The sequence below is a fragment of the Suricata suricatta genome, chromosome 3, assembly GCF_006229205.1.
Source record: "Suricata suricatta isolate VVHF042 chromosome 3, meerkat_22Aug2017_6uvM2_HiC, whole genome shotgun sequence".
Taxonomy (NCBI): Eukaryota; Metazoa; Chordata; class Mammalia; order Carnivora; family Herpestidae; genus Suricata; species Suricata suricatta.
Window position 1 is genome coordinate 27,085,039 of NC_043702.1, and position 22,304 is coordinate 27,107,342.

Below are 22,304 nucleotides of genomic sequence, written 5' to 3' on the forward strand. Positions count from 1 at the left end.
AAGAAATAGAAAATTTAAACAGACCCATAACTGGTGAAATTGAATCAGTTACCAAAAATCTCCCAACAAATAAGAGTCCTGGGTCAGATGGCTTCCCAGGGGAATTCTACCAGACGTTTTGAGCAGAGTTGATACCTATTCTTCTTATGATGTTCCAAAAAATAGATACGGAAAGAAAGCTTCCAGTCTCATTCTATGAAGCTAGCATTACCTTGATTCTCAAACCAGAGACCCCACGTACATGCCAATATCCCTGATGAACACGGATGCAGAAATTCTCAACAAGATACTAGCAAAATTCAACAGAATATTAAAAGAATTATTCACCATGATCAAGTGGGATTCATTCTTGGGCTTCAGGTCTGGTTCAATATTCACAAATAATCAATGTGATACATCACATTAATAAAAGAAAGGATAAGAATCATATGATCCTGTCAATAGATGCAGAAAAAGCATTTGAAAAAATATAGCATCCTTTCTTAATAAAAACCCTCAAGAAAGTTGGAATAGAAGGAACATGACTTTACATCATAAAAACATTATATGGAAAGCCCACAGCTAATATCATTCTCAATGGGGAAAAATTGAGAGCTTTCCCCCTGAGATCAGAAACGTGACAGAGATGTCCACTTTCACCACTATTATTTAACATAGTGTTGGAAGTCGTAGCCTCATCAATCAGACAACAAAATGAAATAAAAGGCATCCAAATTGGCAAAGAAGTCAAACTTCACTTTTCACAGATGACCTGATACTCTACACAGGAAACCTGAAAGACTCCACCAAAAAAGTGCTAGAGCTAATACATGAATTCAGCAAAGTCGCAGGATACAAAATCAATGCACAGAAATTGGTTGTATTTCTATCCACCAATAATGAAGCAACAGAAAGAAATCAAGAAATTGATCCCATATACAATTGCACCAAGAACCATAAAATACCTAGGAATAAACCTAATCAAAGATGTAAAGATTTGCATGCTGAAACCCATAGAAAACTTATTAAGGAAATTGAAGAAGACACAAAGAAATGGAAAAACATTCCATGCTCATGGATTAGAAGAACAAACATTGTGAAAATGTCAATACTACCCAAAGCAATTTATACATTCAGTGCAATCCCAATCAAAATTGCACAGGCATTCTTCTCAGAGCTAGAACAAATAATCCTAAAATTTGTATGGAACCAAATAGCCAAAGTTATGCTGAAAAAGAAAACCAAAGCAGAAGGCATCACAAACCCAGACTTTAGCCTCTACTACAAAGCTATAATCATCAAGACAGTATGGTGTTGGCCCAGTAAAGACACATGGACCAATGGAATAAAATAGAGAACCTAGAATTGGACCCACAAATGTATGACCAACTAATCTTTGACAAAGCAGGAAAGAGTGTCCAATGGAAAAAAGACAGTCTCTTTTGTAAATGGTTCTGAGAGAACTAGACAGCAACATGCAGAAGAATGAAACTGGACCACTTTCTTACATCATACACAAAAATAAACTCAAAATGGATGAAAGACCTAAATGTGAGACAGGAAACCATCAAACCCTAGAGGAGAAAAAAGCCAACAACTTCTTCGACCTCAGCCACAGCAATTTCTTGCTCAACACCTCTCCAAAGGCAAGGGAAATAAAAGCAAAATTGGACTACTGTGACCTCATCAAGATATAAAAGCTTCTGCACTGCAAAGGAAACAATCAACAAAACTAAAAGGCAACTGATAATGGGAAATGATATTTGCAAATGACATATCAGATAAAAGACTACTATCCAGAGGTGCCTAGGTGGCTCAGTCGGTTAAGCATCCGGCTTGGGCTCAGGTCATGATCTCATGGTTCATGGGTTGGAGCCCCGCATCAGGCTCTGTGCTGACAGCTAGCTAGCTGAGAGCCTGGAGCCTGTTTCAGATTCTGTGTCTCCCTCTCTCTCTGACTCTCTCCTGCTCATGTTGTCTCTCTCTGTCTGTCAAAAATAAATTTAAAACAAAAAACAAAAAAAAATTTTTAAAGGACTCATATCCAAAATCTATAAAGAAATTACCAAACTCAACACCTGAAAAACAAATAATCCAGTAAGAAATGGGCAGAAGATATGAATAGACACTTTCCCAAAGAAAACATCCAGATGGCCAACAGACACATGAAAATATGCTCAACATCACTCATCATCAGGGAAATACAAATCAAAACCATATTGAAATACTACCTCAAACCAGCCAGCATGGCTAAAATTAACAGCTTAGGAAACAAAAGATGCTGGAGAGGATGTGGAGAAATGGGAACCCTCCTGCACTGTTAGTGGGAATGCAAACTGGTGCAGCCACTCTGGAAAACAGTGTGGAGGTTTCTCAAAAAATTAAAAATAGAACTACCCTACAACCCATGACTAGGAATTTATCCAAAGGATACAGGAGGGCTGACTCATAGGGGCACATATACCCCAATGTTTATAGCAGCACATTCAACAATAGCCAAATTATGGAAAGAGCCTAAATGTCCCATCAACTGATGAATGGATAAGGAAGATGTGGTTTGTATATACAATGGAATACTACTTAACAATGAGGAATAATGAAATCTTGCCATTTGTAGCAATTTGGATTAAACTGGAGGGTATTATGCTAAGTGAAATATCAGTCAGAGAAAGACAGATATCATGTTTTCACTCAAATGTGGAACTTGAGAAACTTAACAGAAGGCCATAGGGGGAGGGAAGGGGAAAAAATAGTTACAAACAGAGAGGGAGGCAGGCAAACCATAAGAGACTCTTAAATAGAGAACAAACTGAGGGTTGATTGGGGGCAGGGGTGAGGCAGAGGGGGAAATGGGTGATAGGTGCTGTGGATGGCACTTGGGATGAGCACTGGGTGTTGTGTGGCTTACACATGGGAATCTACCCCCAAAATCAAGAGCACACTAAATACACTATATGTTAGCCAACTTGACAACAGATAATATTAATTACATTAATTAATTTAAAAGTAATTTTTATATTTATTTTATTTACTTTTGAGGGGGGAGGGGCAGAGAGAGAGGATCCCAAGCAGTCTGCACACTAGCACAGAGCCCAACATGGGGCTTGATCCCACAACTGCCACGACCCAAGCCAATATCAAGAGTTGGATGCTCAATCGACTGAGCCACCCAGGTGCCCCTCAATCTTACCACTTTTATCCAACATAGTACTGGAATTCCTAGCTATAACAATCAAGAAAAAGAAAGAAAAGGCATCCAAATTTGAAAAAAGAAGTGAAGCTATTTGTAAACAACATGACACTATGTATGGAAAACCCTAAAGACTTCACTAAAAAACTATTAGAATGAGTGAACTCAGTACTGTTGCAGAAAACAAAATTAATACACAGATTCTGTTGGATATTTATACACTAATAACTACCAAAAAGAAATTAGGGAAACAGTCTCACATACAGTTGCATCAAGAAGAATAAAATGCATAGAAATAGCTTTAATTGAGGAAAAGACCTGTACACTGAGAATGGTAAGATACTGATACGAGAAACTGAAGCCAACACAAATAAGTGGAAAGATATACCATGGATTAGAAGAAATAATATTGTTAAAAATGTCCATACGTCCAAATCTAACCCATAGTCTGCAGATTCAGTGGAATCCCTATGAAAACACTTAATATGTCATTTTTCACAAAACTACAACAAGTAATCCTAAAATTTGTATGGAATGACAAAGACCCTGAATAGCCAAAGCACTCTTCAGAAGGAAGAGCAAAGCCCTGACGTGCAACTATACTACAAAGCCAGCATAATCAGAATACGATGGCAGTGGCACAAAAACACATACATTAGTTAATGGAACAGAATGGAAAGTCTAGAAATAAACTCATGCTTTTATGTTCAATTGATGTTCAACAAAGGAGACAATAACATACAGTGTGGAAAAGACCATCTCCTCAATTATATGGTGTTGGGAAAACTGGAGCATTTCTTTTATATCATATACAAAATAAACTCAAAATGGAATAAAGACATAAATATAAGACATGACATCATGGAACTCCTAGAAGAAAACCTAGGTAGTAGGTTCTTGGACATTTATCTTAGCATTATTTTTTTGTATCTGTCTCCTCAGGCAAGGGCAGCAAAAGAAAACCAAAAAAATCAAATGGGACCACATAAAACTAAAAAGCTTTTACACAGTGAAGAAAACCATCAACAAAACGGCAACCTACTGAATGGGAAAAGAGATTTGCAAATGACATAACTGATAAGGGATTAATATCCAAAATAAATAACTCAATTCAATATCATAAAAAGAAATCAATTAAAAAATAGGCAAAGAATCTGAAGACATTTCTCCAAAGGTGACATACAGATGGCCAACAGACACATGAAAAGACGCTCGACATCACTAATCTTGGGAAAATGTAAATCAGGACCACCATGATATATAACCTCACATCTGCCAGAATGGTTAGTATAAAAAAGACAAGAAGTAACACATGTTGGTAAGGATATGGAGAAAAGGCAACTTTTGTGCACTATTGATAGGAATGTAATTTGCTGCAGTCACCATGGAAAACAGTATGGAGGTTCCTCAAAAAATTAAAAATACAACTAAAACATAAAACCCAGTAAATTCCACTTCTGGGTATTTATCCCCATAAAAAAATTAATTTGAAAAGAATATGCACCCTTATATTCACTGAAGTATTATTTATAATAGCCTAGATAGGGAAGCCACCTAATATCAGTAGATGAATGGATTAAGAGAAGGTAATATACACATAAAATGGAATATACCCAGCCATTAAGAAGAATGAAATTTACCCATTTGCAAAAACATGGTTGGAACTAGAAAGCATAATGCTAAGTGAAATAAGACAGAGAAGACCAATGCTATATGAATTCACTTATATGTGGAAACTAAAAAAAAAAAAAAAAAACGCAAACAAAACAGACTCGAAGATACAGGAAAAAACATGGCAGTTGTCGGAGGGGTGTGGGGTAGGGTAAGGGATGATAGATGGTAAGGGGATTAAAAGGTACAAACTTCTAGTTATAAAATAAATAAGACACAGTGATGCCATATACAGCACAGGAAATGTAGTTAATAAAATATAACAACTTTGTATGGTGATAGATGGTAGTTAGATTGATCACGATGATCACTTCATAGTGTATGTACCTATTCGGTCACTTTGTTAAATACCTGAAACCAATAGAACATTGTATGTCAGCTACACTTCAATTTAAAAAAAAAAAAAAGAGCATCACTTTTTTTTGTCCTGAAATGAACTCATTAAGGAATTTAAAAAAAGAAATCAAAGATCAAACTTTTACTTCCATCTTAGTATCTGTGTTAGAAAGAAAAAGGGGGAAAGGGGAGAGGGGGTGATGGGCATGGAGGAGGGCACTTGTGGGCATGAGCACTGGGTGTTTTATGGAAACCAACTTGACAATAAGCTCTAAAAAATAATAATTGTAATTTTTAAAAAAGGAAAGAAAGAAAAATAGTGTTATTACAGGTTCCTCAGAGACTGTTGGGAGGGGGAGTGTTGGTGGAAAGGAAAGAAGGCAGGTGAAAGGGATCTTGAATGAGACTTTGAAGCTTACCAGGAAAAGTATGTTTTGTGACAGTTACCATAGTTCATTTGTGTTTCTGTCCTTGTTTTCAGAATTTTCCCCAGAGAATACCTCCTTCAACAGATCCACCTGTATTCCCTTGCTGATCTGCAGCAGGTAAGCACTCTGAAGGGCCGTTTCATTGCTCTTTTCTCACTGGGAAAGTGTCTTTGTTGATTATGGTCTAGGTACTGAATTCTGCCATAATTGGCATAGTTTCTTCACAAGACCTGATAAACAATTTCTACTCAGAATGAGGAAAAAAACTTACTGTAACAAATATTACAGGACAATAAGAAGTGTTGGCAAGGTATGCAGAGATATCAGAGCTCTCTACATTGTTGGGGAGAATGTGAACTGGTACAGCCACTTCGGAAGACAGTTTGGTGGTCCCTCAAAAAGTTAAACAGAGTTACCATATGAACCAGCAGTTAGTTCCACTCCTAAAATATACCCAAGAGAATTGAAAACTTACGTCCACATAAAACTTGTATACTATTGTTCAGAGAAGCATTACTCATGGAATAGAGTCCACCAAAGAATAGAATACCCCAATGTTCATCAGCTGGTGAACAGACAAACAAAATGCTGTGTTGCTGTACAATGGAATACTATTTGGCCACAAAAAGGGACAACAAACATGCTACCACATTGGTGAATCTTGAAAACATCATGCCAAATGAAGCCAGACAGAAAACAATATACAATTATGATTCTGTTCCACAGACAGAAAGTAGATGAGTGGTCATCAGCACCGGGGGAGAGCCAGGGCCTGAGGACTGACTGGTGATGGGTTTCCTTTGAGGCTGATGAAGGTTCTGGAATTATATAGTGGTGGTGGCTGAACAACTTTGTGAATGTACTAAAACCCACTTTGGAAGAGTGAATTTTATGGTGAATTATATCTCAATAAAAAGATTGTACAAAGAAAAAAATCTGAAAGTCAATGACTATGAAACTCTTTGACTTGTGCTTAAGTCAAACAGTTGGGAGGACTTTGAAATTTAATAAAACATAGAGATCGTATAAGAGTTAAAATCCTCTTTTAAAACTTTTATTAGACCACCGCCTTTTAATGATTGACCAGGTGAGCAACCAGGATGAAAAACAGTATTTTTTCTGTTCAACCCAAAGTCCTGCATATGTTAAGCTTTGGTTAATCATTTAAATCAAGAACTCACTCCCTAAGAAGCTCTTAGACACTAAAAGCTTTCCATGGATCTATTCTTCCAAGCTTCAATTAAAAAAATAATTGTGACAACTTCCTGAGCATCTCAAATTGTTCTGATTCTGTTCTTTTGCTTGTCATCGTTGTCTCCTGCTGGGTGTGCCCACAGAAATAAGGTCCACTTAAAAACTGTTCAGATCCTTCAGTCACTTTGCAAGACTTTAAAGTGTCTTTTTTTTTTTTTTAACTTCAGACTTTGGTGTTTCCTTTGTACATTATGAAGGAGGAAAGTTATTTTAAATGGTACTCGTAGTTTTTTAGAGCATTTTGTTGGAAAGATCTGAGAGGATGGGAGTGTTTTAATTTCCACATGTGCATCGAGTTTATGTGCATCTCCTCCTGCTTCTTCAGTCCTGCACACCCTTTACTACATAGTCAAGCAGCAATGATCTGCTGGCTGGGGTGGAAAAAGGTATATTTTTAATTATAATTGCCTAGTGGTGTTTAAGGAGAAGAACTGACAAAAATACTTATTATACACTTATCTATTTTCTGGGACTTTACTTGATCGTATCATCAGAGAACCCACTTGAGAAATATGTTTAAAAGCATAGGCAAAGTCTTGTAAGGGTGGTTTAAAATAGAATGGGTAGTGGAAAAGCAAGCCACAACATAGCAAATGTGAATTTCTACAGTATTTTTCTTATATAGATACATAAAGTGAAAGATGCCACCGCCTGCTCTCCACCCAACCCCTCACTTTTATTTCATCCAGAGTTTCATGGAACCATAGGTAACACTGCTAAGTTCCTGGGTTGAGCTACCTCGTTCTATTTTATGAAGATGCCCCCCTCCATGATAAGGAGAAAAAAACTTTTTTTTTTTTAACTTAGATTACTTTTGGAATCTCATAGTATCTAACTTTCAATAAATTCTTTATTGTATGGAAAAAAAATAGAATGGGTGAGTTCCAAAGGGAGTATTCCTTGAGGAAGCCTTTTTTTTTTTTTAATGCTTATTTACTTTAAGAAAGAGAGAGTTGGGGTGCCTGGGTGGCTCAGTCGGTTAATCGTCCAATTTCGGCTCAGATCATGATCTCACAGTTTGTGGGTTCGAGCCCCGCGTCGGGCTCTGTGCTAACAGCTAGCTCAGAGCCTGGAGCCGGTCTTCAGATTCTGTGTCTCCCTCTCTCTCTGACCCTCCCTTGCTCATGCTGCCTCTCTCTCTAAAATAAATACGGTAAAAAAAAATTTTTTTTTTTTAAAGAGAGAAAGAGAGAGTGGATGTGCACACAGGCAGGGAAGGGGCAGAGAGAGAGGGAGAGAGGGAGAGAGAATCCCAAGCAAGCCCCACTCTTGGGACAGAGCCCCACATGGGGTTCAATCTCAAGACCCAAGCCAAAATCAAGAGCCTAATTGAGCCACCCAGGCACCCAGGCACCCCAGAGGAAACCTTTCAAAAATGGTTTACCAGATGAAGAGAAAGTATCAGAGCAATTCCATATTCATTTTAGAGTATGAAAGTAGTGTATCCATTTGGCATGATAAAGCCTGCTATTTAAAGCTTTTCTATGCTTTGCGGACTTTCCTGAGCCCCTTGTAATAATCAAACCACATATGCCATGCAGTATTTTTTTTCTTTTCTAATTTTTTTTTTTATCCAAAGCAGGCTCCAGGGTCTGAGCTAGCTGTCAACAATGAGCCTGACAGGGGGCTCGAACCCACAAACTGCAAGATCATGACCTGAGCCGGAGCCTGGCGCTCAACTGACTGAGCCACCCAGGTGCCCCTATGCCATGCAGCTTACTTAAGTCAGTGACAGCAGTGTTCCTGGTGGGCTGGACCATTAGCCACTGGAGCCCCATAAGCAACTTAATCAGTTTTCAGCCTCAGTAGTAAAGTTGATAGAAGCAATCAACAGCTACCTGGGTTGAGGTGAGATGGGGGGAGGGATGGCTAGAGCTCTGTACGTCCATTTAATACGCAACAGCTCACTCTAACCTGGTTCTTTGTGCCTGGTTTTAAGATCCTCAAACTTATCGTATTTAGAGGAAGTTTAATTCAATTACTTTTTCTGCCTGAGGTGGTTTAAATTGAATTTAGCTTTTGATCTGTCCAAATCTAGGCTATCGGTACCGAAGGGCACCTCCACTCCATTTTCTCTTCGTTTCTCTTCAGTCAGTTTCAGGCCTGAACTGTTCTTGTGAAAACGTTAGAGAAGGGAACACAGGAGGAGAAAAAAGTACACTATTGCTCTGTTACAGAGTGAGGGAGTGATAGCAGGCGTCCTGGCCTAACAGAGCTGCTGGCCCTGTGCTGTCCTGTCCCATTCTGTCCTGTGCGTGGCCATCCTGTTTCATGTCAGCTGTAGGAGTTTTAGAGGAAGTTATTCCCCACCCCCATTTCATTTCTGCCCACACTCTTAAAATAAAAGTTTCTATAAAAGCAGATCTATCACATAGAACAACCATAGAATAATGAACTTCAGTTTACAAATTTTGCAGGGGCTGGAGGATACATACACTACAGCAAGTAACTGAAGAGTTAGCGACCTTGAATGACAGTAATATAAATATCCTCCCTAAAGGCATAGACTGCTCTCCACAGATTCCTCTTCAGTGAATTCAGTTTTTCCCATTAGCTTTTATTTAAAAAACAAAATGTGGATATCTTCTCCAAGAATCAAAAAAGGTAAGAATTTAAGAAACATGGTAAAGGGGACTTACAATTTAAGTATCTATAATCTTAAAATAACACAGTACACAAAACTCTAGTAATCCCTAAGATAAAGATGCTGAAAGAATTCTGGTATCAAAAAAATTGCTTCCTTTCTCCCCCCTCTCTGTTTCCATTTATATATGTAACAATCCCAAAGTTTAGGAGACAGACTCAGTTCAACAATGTGGCTGGAGATTTCAAGCTACCTGAATGCTTCTGATGTTACATCCAAGACCAATTGCTCCCCGCGTCTCATTTTCTGAACTTAGTGGCATCTTCACACACATTCTCCTCTACTCCTATACACTTGGGTGTGAGACACAGACAGCACAGACTGACCCTGCTTAGCAGAAGGAGCTCCCTGCGGTTGTTCTGGGAGCTGCAATTGCCCACTCGCTAGCCAATGAATGCCAGTTATGGGCAAAGTTTGTAGTTCATGCTGGTTCCGAGTCCCCAATTGTCTGTTTATTTCACCAGTGACTAAGTTGCTCCCTGGGTTTCACAAGCACCTCATAAAGGTAGTAGTTCAACAACACAGTCGTTACCTATCATCAGTTGGCAGCGTTATAACATGCAACACAGAAGACAGAAAATAAGCACCCCTCTAGCCTTGTAGCAGGTTCAAGGACGGCAAAAGATGGGGGACAGAGGCTCTCCAAATCCTAGAAACTCAGAGGGGCACTGACTTGAGCCCATCATTTCTTAAGTCTAGCGTTTCAGGTGAATTTCTGGTCAGGATAGTAGATACTGCTAGAAAAGCATTCAATGCTTGCTCTTTGAATGTAAGTCCAACATAATATATTGTTGTTGTTGTTTTAAGAACATGGTTTTTTTTTTTTTTTGAGAGAAAGGGAGGGAAAGCACTTACGTGTGCATGTGAGCACAGAGGAGCAGAGAGAAAGAAAGGGAGACAGAGAATCCCAAGCAGGCTCCACACTGTCGGCACAGAGCCCAACATGGGGCTCCATCCGGGAACCATGAGATCGTGACCTGAGCTGAAACTAAGAATCAGACACTTCGACTGATTCACCCAGGTGCTCCTCTATTGTTGATTTTTGAAAAATAAAATCATAAGCAGAAACTTTATTTCAGGGCTTGTGATTATGGTGTTTTGCTTTGTTTTTTTAAATGACAGCTATTCCTTAGCAAGGATTTGGCGGACAAGGCTAAGCATATATCAGTGAATGAACAAGTACTGAGGCATGTTTTGAATGGGGGAAACGGAGGCACTGCTTTTTAAAAGCTTTCTCCTGCTTTGATATTTTAGGAGAGGGAAGTAGAATATAATTCATGTCTTGTCATTTTCTGTCTATCCAGCATGATCACAAATCCATGAGAAGGCTTTAAGATAGGGATACAATAAAAATATAAGCCCCAACGAGACAGCGGGAGCAATACCACAACTCTCAATGCATTAGCTTTCCGTAATCACAGTCCCCCTTCCCTGTAAAGTACGTGATGGACCATCTCCTTCCTTACATCGCTGGTAAGAAAATTCCAGGTTTTACCAGTAGAATACATTCGTATATGTAAGTTAATGTTCAAGAGATTATAATTGCTCTTAAGGAACAAATCCGAACCTTGGCTTAATCGCTCATTCCTCAGACTGTGTAAGTGATAGGAGAATTCTTCTCAAGTTCCTTGTGTTCGCTGAAAGAGAAGGTCAGATTTAACTTCTGAATTTTAGCTACCTGTGCTCTTGTGGCAAAACCTAAAAATGTATATTAATGACTAACTCTTCTGGTGTTACTCACCTTTGGGGCATATGTAAGCTAAGCATTGAATGATTCTATTTGTACACGATTCATGAGAAAGGGTACTGGAGGATCCCATGGGTGAGGCAGTTGGTTAGAGTAGCCCCTCCTCCTACCCACTCCCTCCACCGCCTCCCACCCACCCCCCAACACACAGCCCCCTCTTATGGGGCAAGCTGAGGACCTGATTCCCCATCATTTACCTTCCCCCAGGCCCTCAATTTCAAGCTAGACTTTACCTTCAGGTTAAGGCAATTTAGATTCTAGTTAATACAAAATATTACCCGAGAAGAATAAATTATTTTGGCAAAAATTCTTTTGTCTTAATAAGCTGAAAGCATAGGATGATATTCAAGAGGAGATAGATTTCAACAGATAAAATGATTTAAAAAAAAAAAAAAGATGAAACTGTGGAATTTGAAGTACTTAGTAACAAGATGTGAAGCGAGAAGGATGCCGGAGGGGAGGGCCTATAGCACGTAAGAGCCATGAAGAGAGGGGTAAATTGAATGCCTACTACCTTTCTAGAGTTGCCTGGAACTCTCTGGACTGCTTGTTTTATGCTAAAGCAATAAACACTTAATGTTAAGCAACTGGGCATGTAAATATCTGAGGTATCAGTAGTTGGATGGATGAATAGATACATACACTATCCCCAAACTTACTAGCACACTCATTCCCCAAAGAAAAGCAAACTAATGTTAACCCCTAAACAAAACTCTAATGCTGCTCTGTATAACAACAATGTGCAGAATTCTAACACCAAATAAAAATCGACACTTTTTGTGTATTGGTTTGTTTGCTACAAACTTTCTGCACATTCCTGATTCCTAGACAGCTAGCCAACTTTTCAGTGAACTTTTTTGCTAGCCTTCCATATTCATACAACTTAGGAATTGTCATCTCTGTGACCTAAACATTTGTCAGAATTGGTGCCGGAAAAAGATAACACAAATGGAGGTCCTATCACGAAGATTATTACTCTTTCCTAGCTAGTGAGCACAGCCACGAAAAGGCAATGTTTAAGACATTTCGAGGCCACTTTTTAAAAACATGCTTTGCTGAATTCTTCTTTGAGGAGGCATGGGAGTGATCTTGCATCGCCCAGCCCCACCAAGCAAACAGTCAGAGAAAGTTACTCTCAGTGGGCACTGTTTGTCAGCAGACAAAGGCCGAGCCCACTGGGCACCCGCACAGCTGCCCTTTCACCGAAGAAGCAACAGGTGATGACCTTTATTCACACGAGGCTGACATCTCTGAATCCCCGTCCACAGGAGCACAGCGCTTCGGTGCCCACAACCCAGTCACCAGTCTCCAAGCCTCAGCAGCCTGAGGAATTGTATTCACCGCCTCCCAGCACCCCTGATCCCGGGCCCATTGTCCACCAGGCATTAGTGGGCAGGGTAACTAATTAGGAGCGTTCGGATTTAACAAGCAGAAAAACAAAGTGTGACAGCTTGCCTGTGTCTTCCACGGCCGGGGCCTGTCCGTGGCGGCCTCTGCTGCCGTCAGAAGCTTCTGAGGTAATCTGGAGTAAGATAGGAGTGAGGCCTCCATTAAAACAGCCCTAAATCTTCGTTAGCTACTTTAGCCACAGTTGTTCGACTCAATGAGTTAGGAAAGAAAACCATAAGTTATTTGGGGAAGGGCAGGGCACAAATCATGCCTTTTAAATAAGCAGATTTTTAAAAAGTGTGTATTTTGCGGGCGCCTAGGTGGCTCAGTCAGTTAAGCGTCTGACTTTGGCTCAGGTCATGTTCTTACAGTTGGTGAGTTCGAGCCCCGCATTGGGTTCTGTGCTGACAGCTCAGAGCCTGAAGTCTGCTTCAGATTCTGTGTCTCCCTCTCTCTCTGTCTCTCAAAAATGAATAAATGTTAAAAAAAAGAAAAAAGAAAAAACAAAAAGCATGTATTTCTGGGGGAAAGGGAAGAATTGAATGTTTCTCTCTGAAGCATTGACAGGTCAGCACCAGAACAAATGGAAAAACCACTGTTTCTCAGGAGAGGTGGGTCTTGAGTTGGTGCTGAATAGTCCATGCCTCACAGTCAGTCTTCCAGGGGGGTTCAGATCTTGGGGGAAGGGGGGGGTGACAACCACTCCTAAGTGCCTGGGCTGGAACCTGGGGCTGCTGACTCCCAGGCAGAGGCCTCAAGTCTTTGGAATTTTGTTGGTCTTGACTACTGTTTTGTGTTTTGGTGATGGGGCCAGTTAGCTGAGCGAAAGCAGGTGATTAACAAGGTAGTGACACAGGTTGTGCTTTATGCCAGCTAGTCAGTCTGTCTCTGCTCAGAGAACACTCTGTCTGCGACCCACTGAACCACACCCAACTACGTCCACACACCTGGTCCACAGATTGGGGAAGGCGGGCAGGGGCTGGGGCAGAAAACGTGGTTAGCCAAGGGCCAAGTGTTGCTCTTCTTGGGAAAACCGGCCAGAAAGAGGACCAGGTGTTTTAAGTGCTGGACAGAGAGCCTCAGCCTCCAGTTGAGAAAAAACTTGGTTGAGATAAGGATTCCAGAAGTCAAATGTGGGCCCTGTCAGTATAAACAGCACGATAATAGGGGAGGCCGCAGCCACAGAACTAGATGGTGTTCAGTCAGTGCTGAGATCACTTTCCTGGAATCTCGTTTCCTGCCTCTCCTCTACAGGGGCCTCCACCCAGCTGGGATTATGTTGTTGTTGATTTAGGGTTTGCATTGTCGTTTCCCATTAATAAAAAAGCAGTTATGGGGCACCAGGATGGCTTAATCAGTTGAGTGTCTGACTCTTGACTTCAGCCCAGGTCATGATCTCGCGGTTCGTATGATTGAGCCCCCACATCAGCCTCTGCGCTGACAGGGAGGAACGTGCTTGAGATGCTCTCTGCCCCTCCCCCACTCACACGTGCACGCATGTTCTCTCTCAAAAATAAACATTCAAAAAGCAGTTATAATACTGACTAGGCAAGGGCCTGCTTTAGAGACACTCCGCCTAAAGATATAGAGCAAGCTTAGTGTCGATCTGACCATTGGTGGAATTGGACGCCCCTGCCTGGTCCCTCAGCCTGCCATTTCACACACAAATGTCTCCAGGAACAGGCAAGATGAATTGGCATCAAAACTAATCTATCACGTGGTCAGAGAGAGCATTGCCACATGGGCAGTTGCTTCGCGGGGCCTAGTTCTGTGCATGAGGTATCTACTGAGATTTAACAAATTACCCCAAAACTTAGTAACTGAAACAGAAGTAAACCCTTGTCCCCTCTGTCTCTGCGGGGTGGGAATGTGGGACCAGTCTAATTGGGCATTTGGGGTTCAGGCTGTTAGGAGATTGCAGCCCAGGTGTATTTGGGGCTACAGTCATTGCGAGAAGCCCTGCCTGGGGCTGGGGCCTCTGCTTCCAAGGCAGGTGACTCCCACAGCAGCTGCGAGCCGGTGCTGGTCGGTGCTGGGAGGCCTCTGCCCCTTGTCATGTGGGCCTTGCTGCAGGCCACCTTGTGAGACATCGGAGAGAGTGAAAGCCGGGAGAAGCTATCCTTTGCAGTTCTTTGCCTTATGAGTCACATAGCTGTCACTTCTGCCACATTCTATTTGTTTGACATAAATCACTACTTTGAGCCCACCCTGAGGAGAGAATTGGACTCTACCTTCTAAAAAGAGGCATGCCAGAGAATGTGTAAGCATATTTAAAAAAAAATTTTTATGTTTATTTTTGAGAGAGAAAGAGTGTGGCAGAGAAGCAGAGAGAGAGAGAGGGAGACCCAGACTCTGAGCTATTAGCACAGAGCCCGACGCGGGGCTCGAACTCACAAACCGTGAGATCATGACCTGAACCGAAGTCGGACACTTAACCGACTGAGCCACCCGGGTGCCACATAAACATGTTTTAGACCCATCATATCCTATAATAGAGCCTCTCCTATCTATTATATATATATATGTATTTTATATGTATTTTTTACCATTTAAAAAGCATGCTTCCCAAAACAACTTTGTGAGGGCATCAGCTCTGCCTTCCATCGTGTCCATTTCACAGGCAAGAACGCAGATGTAGCTAAACCAGCTGACTTGCCAGAGCTACGCAGCTTCTGCGAAGTGAGTGGACCAAGACTGAAGCCAACCTTTTCTGCCTCCTTGTGCAGCATCCTCTGTGCTGTACCAGAGCGTATGTGTTAAGCAGGCAGCCTCATCATGGTTACGGCACCGAGATATAAAGGGCAAAGAAGGTTTTCAAAAAGCGAAATCTGACGTCAGGATTCTGTCCTGTATCGCCAGCCCGATAGGCAGCAGGGAGCAGAAGCTCCCCTGGCCTGGAGGACACACTCAAGGGAGTAGCCCTGGGCTCCAGAAAGAGGCGGAGGTACTTCCCCTCATGCTTCGTGTATTTCTCTGGTCAACGTCCCTTAGCTACCACCAGCTAGCATGGAAGGGGTCCTTTTGGTTCAAGTTAACACATGTGTTGGAATGCCTTCTGTATGCCAGGCGCTGTCTGCCGGAACAGAGAAGGCAAAGGGAAGTCACAGCCTCCTCCCTGGCTGAGCCCACAGACCAATGAGAGGCAGACAAACATTTTTTAAGTCAGTGGACTTATGCACAGTAAATATGTCTAACTGGCCGGGGTTGGGGGGAATCTTCCATCCCATATGCAGTTCTTGCCCTGTACTCTGGCATTCCTTCTATTGAGGCGGGGGGTGGGGGGTGTCTCTTCCCTGACTCTGGGTGGGCTTGTAACTGTGGAAGTGATGTTATGACACTGTGTGACTTCCAAGGCGAGGTTGTGAAAGGTGATATAGCTCCAGCCTGGCTGCTCACTCTTGGGAGCAGCTACCATGTTGTAAGGAAGTCCAGACCAGCCCATGCACAGAGACCACAAGGAGAGGCCACATGTAGTCATTCTAGCTGACAGCCTGGCTGAGTCCTGGCTGACAGCCACCATCAACCACTAGGCATCTGAGCAAAGATACTTTCAAAGGATTCCAGCCTCCAGCTTGCAGCTCTTCTCAGCAGAGGTAATGGATGTCATGGAGCAGAGAAAAGCCACCTCCAGTGTTTCCTGCCTGAGCTTCTTGACTCACAGATTCTGAGAATAAAATGATGGCCTTACACCACTAGGTTTGGGATATTTTGTTTTGCATCAATAGTCCCTGGAACACCAGCAACTCAGCTGTTAGATCACAGCCTCTAGGAAGCCTTCTGAGTTGAAATTTGAGAGCCCAGGCAGAAGCCAGCTGGAGGGGAATGGGAAGAGACCTTCCAGGCCTTGGTGGGCTCAGAGCCATCAGCAACCTAATCTACAGTGTTTCTCTCAAGGACCCAAATGGGAAGACGTTTTCATTACTGACTTTGACATTTCTGAAGAACGTTCTGTCTGCATGCTTCAGGATTATTTTGAAAAATTATCCCAACAAACGCTGATAGAACATGGATGGCAGGATCACTTTACTTTCCTCAGGAATTAATGTGATAAAGAATCTGCGAGTCTTCAGGCTAGAGCTACAGAGAGCATGGAGTTTATAAATTTTCTATCCTACCTGCGCTCCCCAAACAGGAGCCCAGTTCTCAGTCACCAAATTCTTGGCTGCACATCTCCTATTCATTCATTATGTTAATTAAGCATATACTCTTAACTATGTGCCCAGAGCTATGCTGGCCCTGAAGTTGAGATGCATTTTCTCAGAAAAGGACTACCGATTCTTACTGATTATGGTCAAACTCCTGTACTCTTTGCGTCAAGAACTTAGGGTGGTGGCTGCCCCTGACCGTGCTCAACCCAGTGACATCCAGCAGCGTTTGCTCCTTGATGCCTCCTGCCAGCCACTCTCCCACATTTGTACTTGGTCTTCAAGCAGCCAGAGGGATCGTGAGAAGGCTGCCAGTGACGTGTTGAAGGCTAAGGAGGTTTCTAGCCTTTTCCCAAAGTTCATTCACCGGATGTCGCTCCAGAGATGGAACGAGGGAAGATGGCAGACTCACAACACAGCATTAGCACTTGTGTGACGAAACCACTGGCTGCACGTGACGGTGGCCTGCACGTTCCATCTACATTTGGAACTTGGTGCTTCTCAGTAATACCGCCCTCATCTTTCCGAGGGAAAATTAGAAAGCTGATCGGGGCAGCTTTTCTTATTGTTGGTTTTGAAATTTCTGGCTAAGCCCTAGTGAACCATCAACACATTTGCTCCTGGAGTTTTAAATAAGATTAAAATCATTTGTGACAGCAGGGAAGATCTTTATAGCCCAATAAATCAAGGAAAGGTAGAAGGAATAGCATCAGTCATTCAGAGAGCTACTGAAGCATTAATAAACCTGGACCTCTGTTCACTGTTGAACAGGCTTGTCATTCAGAAATTCACTTCTCTCCTAAGAGACAGTCATCCACTTATTTTTCCATCCATGAAGCAAAGGATAAATGCCATATTATGTACCAAACACTTCTGGTGCCAGGTGCTGGGGACAAGATAGAAAAGGCACAGAGCCTGCCCTCTCAGAACATTCTTTCCCAGTTCTGTACTGATATGCCAAGGACATCGAGGGGTAGCCTAACCATTCCATTCTGCATTTACAGGAGAGAAGTAGGGCTTTAGAACAGGGTTATGTTGACTCAGGCTCCCGCAGGGGCCAGGCAAGTGGCATGGCATACGCCGGACGCAAGCCCGTGACGATGATAAACCAGAGTAAGCATCCGCCTCTGAAGGGGATAGCTGTTACTCAGTAGCTCCAGAGCTGTCATCTCTCCCCATTTTCCAAGAGAAGCCGGAAATCCGCATTTTTATGTGAAATTTCTTAATATTTAAACACTCTGCAGGCCAAGCAAAACACAGCCACTGTTTTTGACCTCTGCTTTATAATAGAGAATGCCTGCTTTTGTTCCTTCAGAACTAATGAACGCTCAATCACAAGAAGGAATTTGGAGGTTGGTGTTAGATTATGCTCCTCAAAAGGCTGCAGATCCCATCCTAAACCCGAGATACTAATTGACACACTTGCACAGGCTGACCGCTGGGCGCTGAAAGTAGACACACACGAGGAAACAGGCCAGCTAGTCCAGGTCACTCTGCAAGGTCAGGGCAGCAGTGCAAACAGTGGGAAGGCCGAAGACCAAAGGTCAGGTGGCAGCCAGGAAGCCCTCTGTTTCCTTGAGCTGGTAATAAATCATATTCAAAAGGTATCACCAGATTCCCTTGTCCTGGCACTGCTTTGTGTGGTGGAAAAATTAAATGGAAATCAAAATCATAATGGCTGTCCAGAATTTTTCAGAGACCAGCAGGCCAGTGTTGAGGCCAACATAGGAAGAAATTTCTGCCTGCCTGGAGAAAAGGTCCCCAGAGGGGTCATGATACCTGATGTTGGGCATCGCAGTGGGGCTGGGTGGTACAGGGCTATGTACTGGAGCCTTGGAGCCCAGCTGCCCACGTTCGAATGCCAGCTCACTCCAGACTCACTAGGTGATCTTGGACTAGTCACTTCTCTTCATAACTCAAACACTTCATAGCTGAAGTTGGGGATAGTAACAGAACCTTCCCCCAAAGTTGCTGTAGTCTCAGAGGAGTGAATGTGTGTAAGGCACCTAAAATGCTGCTTGACACTCAGAGCTTAGGAGCTACAAGCTTCACTGGTGGCCCCGGTACTGGGGTACTGGGGTTGGTGTTGCTAGGAGAGGTGGACCTTCCATAAATGGCTCCCTGTAGCTTTCTTCAGCGGCACCAAGACCCTGCATCTATGGATTACTTCTGCCACTGCAGAACTTATGTTTGCACTACCTGTTTTGGCCCTCAGATTCTGCATGGGGCTCTTGGCCGCTAAATCCTACCACAGCCACACTGTCACTACATGGACCAGCACCTTGGTAGGGAGGAGAAACCCTGGGGGGGCTTCCTCCTGTCTCCAGGATCGTCCTAGACCAGACTTCCCCAGTGGCCCCACAGAGGAACTGCACTTTGAGAGCCTCCCACCCTCACCCCCTTCCCGGCCAGGCAATGAGATCTCCCCAGAGGGCTGTGCTAGATAGCACACATCAGAATCACATACTGGCCTCTGAGCTTCACTTTGAAGTGTTGAAGGCCTTCAACACTTAAACCACAAGCTGAGTTTTGGCTTCCCCAAAACGGTAGGCACCTTCAGCACCTGTCTCTTTGAAGAATGCATGCCCTTTTGGTGGTGGGCTGTAGGAGTAGGGGGTGGGGGGGATTGTGCACAGATAGTCTCTTCAATTTTAACAAAAAGCATTCTTTAAATTTTGTACAATCCTAGAATGTACTTGTGTGTGTGTGTGTGCGTGCGCACTTAAAAAAACACTGAGTCCACACTTGTTTCTGTAGCTGTAGAAGGGAGGAGCTTACCAGACTGAACTTTTGGCAGAAACAAAAGGACCCATGTTTCCTTCCCACCTGCAATTATAGTTGTGCCAGCTTGTAAAGCACACAGAGTTGCAGTACATTCTTCCTTTGCAGGAGGGGAGCGGCCCTGCTGTGAGTGTAACTGGCTCTCTACCTTCCTTAAACGCGCAGGTGGAAGGGGGCTGTACGGAAGGGCCTCTACTCCTAGAATTAAGTGATGGTGAATTGTGTTTAAATTCTTCACAAATCCCTGAATGCACATGTTCCATGGAAACACAACTTACAAACCCTGAAAATATCCCCATCCCTGTCACTTCTTATGGCTTTACAAAAACAGAGGGGTTTTTTTAATGGATTAAAAAAATTTTTTTAATGTTTATTCATTTTTTGAGAGAGAGAGAGAGAGAGAGAGAGAGAGAGAGCGCGCGAGCGCACAAATGGGAGAGGGGCAGAGAGAGGGAGACACAGAATTTGAAACAGGCTCCAGGCTCTGAGCTATTAGCACAGAGCCTGACGCGGGGCTTGAGCTCCCCAAACCGCGAGATCATGACCTGAGCTGAAGTCTGACGCTTAACCGATTGAGCCACCTAGGCGCCCCTCCCGTGGATTTTTAACCACCGAAGGGGTTATGCTCAACCCCATTAACCCTTGTGTTACAGATACATGGCATCTTTAAATGACAGTTTCACACAGTACATCCAACTTGGATGACTTTTTTCCTCCAGCTTTGGCTGTGTACAATATCCATACCAAGGAGAAGAATCTCAGACTCTTCACTGCTTTATTTCTGGAGTCCTAAGTTACCTTATTTGTGAAGTGAAAAGGTGGAGTTAAACAATTCCTACAGCCCCTCTCCTAGCTCTAAGAACCCTGGTCCCATGATCCTTAAGAAGTGATTGAATTGTGGAAGTCACTCTACATGTCTCTATCTACTTTCCGGGATTTTCTTGCCAGTTTTCATAAACTAGCAAGGGTCTGGGCATAGCAAGCAACATGGAATGAAAGCCAGTTATCTGCTCCTTCAGTCAAGGGACAAATGTCAAGATTCCACTTGCCAAAGATCAACTGAGGTTTTCACTTTTTGTCCTTAAATAGCAGTTTTAAGCTTTTTCATAAATATAATCTGAAGGATAGCTTACCGAAACAAGTTAAATATACTGATTTTATACAGCCCTTAAAAGCAAATTATCTTAGTACCTTTACAATCTAGTGGCAATTAGAATAGTCCCCAGCACACAAAAGTTGGCCAATAAAAATGTGCCGAAGATAATATGCCCACTAGTGAGTTTGCTTCTAAAATGGACAGCTTCGATCAGGTTGTCTGGTGAACTAGGAGTTGGAGTTTGTGTCAGAGCTAAAAGCAGAGAGCCCATTGACGCTCAGGTGTGCATATAGGACAATAGAAGAATGGCGTATCATAAGGCTTAGACCTGAAGAAAAAGGGAATTCAGAGAAGGAGTTATTGAGCGGATTCTTGGCTGGAGCAGAGGTCAAGGGTGCAGAGAGAAAGTCTAGGCAATCACAGGTAGTAAAACTACTGATTTGAGTTGCATCTTTTTCTGCCTATTGCCCGCTGGGGGCAGGGACTGATCATCTGACAGAAAGAAGGAGCTAGAAAGAGCCAGGATTCTCAGTCTGCTTGATTCTTCCCAAAGTTGTTAAGGCACACTCTCATTGAAGGCAAAGGCCTCCCATTTCACAGCACTCAGTCAAGGAGGGAGGAGAGAGACATTCAGAAAACCTACGACTCAGGGCAACAACAGTTCATCCTTTACCAAATCACACAATAGTCTTTGTAAAATCAGAACATTGTACTAAGTAGTTAGATTAATCATAGCTGTTTTTTATTACATGTTCAAAAAATGGACTTCCATTATAGAGTGCTTACTTGTGGCCAGACCCTGTTCTAAATCCACATGGATTATCTCATTTAATCCCATCAGCCCCCTGAGGTAGGTACTATTATTACTCATCTCTTGCCCAAAGTCATTTAGTTAAAGTAGAGGAGCTAGGATTCAAACCCAACTGTCCTGTTCTAGCTCATAACCTCTCTCGTTTGTTTTATATGAAATGTTTCAGACTCATGAGATCAAAGAACAACAAATACAACCAGCTGTTTAATTATCCCTGTAGTTGAAGGATTCCCTTCTCCAGTGGGGACACACTCTGAACCACTATGTTTACTATTTCCCAGCAGCACTGACATTTATTTCTAGAGGCAACCTGATACCAAGATCCACCTGGAAGCAAGGCCAAGCCCTACCATTGCTGAAGCTCCACTAAGTCTTACCACTGGGTAGAAGGAAGGACTAGAAGGCAACGAGGGGAACAGAACCACATAAATGTAGCCATCACAGCCTCAGAGCACCAGAACCACATGTGTAAAAATCCAGTGCCTGGGAGACTTAGTGTAGATGCTGCGATCATCCTGCTCAGGCCCAGCTCTTGCCCAGGTTTCCCCAAATAGTCCATAGCCCCTAAAATTTCTACAGGTCAGTTTTAACCACTACTGTGGTGGCCAAAATATCTTCATTCTGTCCAACCCAGTGACCAGTAACAAAAACAGCAAAATTCCAAGCAAAGAACTGGATAGCTCACAGAATATATTATAGAACAAAAGGGAAAGAAGGCTAATTACATATGGACTTACGATACAGCGAATTTGCTTTTGTTTTTTGAAAGTTTGGACTTAGTATATTGTGTAGTCATCTCTATGGCTGACCTGTGTCAGTGCGTGTTTATATAT

General features: G+C 42.6%; 1 long non-coding RNA gene across 1 annotated transcript in view; it reads left to right on the forward strand.

The window, feature by feature from the left end:
• Window positions 1-5,471: 5,471 nt before the first annotated feature.
• Window positions 5,472-22,304, forward strand: part of LOC115287480 — an 80,378-nt gene continuing 63,545 nt past the window's right edge. Inside the window, exon 1 of the long non-coding RNA XR_003906500.1 lies at window positions 5,472-5,721. This is a non-coding gene — a long non-coding RNA (uncharacterized LOC115287480). The remainder of the gene's footprint in view (window positions 5,722-22,304) is intronic.